Raw genomic sequence first — 1,866 nt, 5'->3', positions numbered from 1 at the left:
AACCCACTGTTCCTAGGCTATCATTGAAAATAAGAATTTGTTCTTAACTGACTTGTCTAGTTAAATTTAAAAAAAGACAAGGAACTTGCTAGTGCCTTAAGCACAATTCCCCACAATGCCACATACACATCTCATGACATCCAGAACAAAATAATTGGGCTCATGAGTGAGGTAGTCACAAAGGAAATTGGGAGGGAAGTAGGTGATTCATGGTGCACACATAAAATGACTAAAGACCCAACCGAATAGGTGGGAGACTCCGGAGTGAAGGGCGATTCTGGCATCGCCTGGCTGGCTGACGGGTCTGGCAGCTCCTGGCTGGCTGACGGCTCTGGAGGCTCCTGGCTGGCTGACGGCTCTGGAGGCTCCTGGCTGGCTGACAGCTCTGGCGGCTCCTGGCTGGCTGGGGGCTCCTGGCTGGCTGACGGCTCTGGCGGCTCAGGACAGACGACGGCTCTGGTTGCTCAGGACAGACAGGAGACTCTGGTGGCACAGGACAGACTGGCGGCTCTGGCATCTCAGGACAGACGGGAGACTCTGGTGGCTCAGGACAGACAGGAGATTCTAGCGGCTCAGGACAGACGGGAGACTCTGAGAGCGCTGGGCAGGAGGAAGGCTCTGGCAGCGCTGGACAGGCGGGAACACCTGTAGGCAGAAGACGGAGAGACAGCCTGGTGCTGGGAGCTACCACCGGAGGGCTGGAGTGTGGAGGTGGCACTGGGTAGACAGGACCGTGCAGGCGCACTGGAGCTCTTGAGCACCGAGCCTGCCCAACCTTACCTGGTTGAATGCTCCCCGTAGCCAGGCCAGTGTGGCGAGGTGGAATAGCCCGCACTGGGCTGTGCTGGCGAACCGGGGACACCATGCGTAAGGCTGGTGCCATGTACGCCGGCCCAAGGAGACGCACTGGAGACCAGATGCGTAGAGCCGGCTTCGTGGCACCTGGCTCCATGCCCACTCTAGTCCAGCCGATATGAGGAGCTGGAATGTACCGCACCGGGCTATGCACACGCACTGTGCGCTCCACCGCATAACACGGTGCCTGCCCGGTCCCTCTCTCCCTCCGGTAAGCACGAGAAGTTAGCGCAGGTCTCCTACCTGGCTTCGCCACTCTCCCCGTGTGCTCCCCCCCCCCGAGAAATTTTTGGGGCTGCCTCTCGGACTTCCAGCCGCACATAATGCCGCCTCTCTGCTTTCGCTGCCTCCAGCTCTGCTTTGGGGCGGCGATATTCCCCTCGCTGTTCCCAGGGTCCTTTACCGTCCGGAGTCTCCTATCGCTGCCTCTTCTGCTGCTGCTGCCTGTTACCACGCTGCTTGGTCCTCTGGTGGTGGGTGTTTCTGTAACGGCATTCCTCCTCCTCAGAAGAGGAGGAGAAGCGAGAAGGATCTGAGGACCAATGCACAGCGTGGTAAGTGTCCATAACGTTTATTTAAAGACATGAACTGAACACTATGAAATACAAAACAATAAATGTGAACGTGAACGAAAACCGAAACAGTACCGTGTGGCAACAAACACTCACACGGAAACAAACACCCACAAACCAAAAATATGCTCCTCAAAGGAGATGTGTAGGGATAGACTGCTTGTAGTAAAAGCAGAAATGAACAACAGCGGTTTTGTCCTTATAAATGTGAATGCGCCTAACACAGGGAAAGAGAGGGGGCTTCTATTTGGGTGTCGTAGACAGGAACTCTCACAGGTAGCACCTGAGGAGATGCTGTTGGTCGGCGGGGACTGGAACTGTACAATGGATTTTACGAAAGAAAGAAATGGAGAGGAGCTTCAGTGGGGGTGTTAAGGGACATCATTAATCAGTTCGACCTAGTGGATGTTTGGAGAACTAGACATCCCAACACAAGACA

The sequence above is a fragment of the Oncorhynchus mykiss genome, chromosome 25 (genome assembly GCF_013265735.2).
Source record: "Oncorhynchus mykiss isolate Arlee chromosome 25, USDA_OmykA_1.1, whole genome shotgun sequence".
NCBI lineage: Eukaryota > Metazoa > Chordata > Actinopteri > Salmoniformes > Salmonidae > Oncorhynchus > Oncorhynchus mykiss.
The sequence above is the reverse complement of the archived record's forward strand: the minus strand, read 5'-3'. Positions refer to the sequence as shown.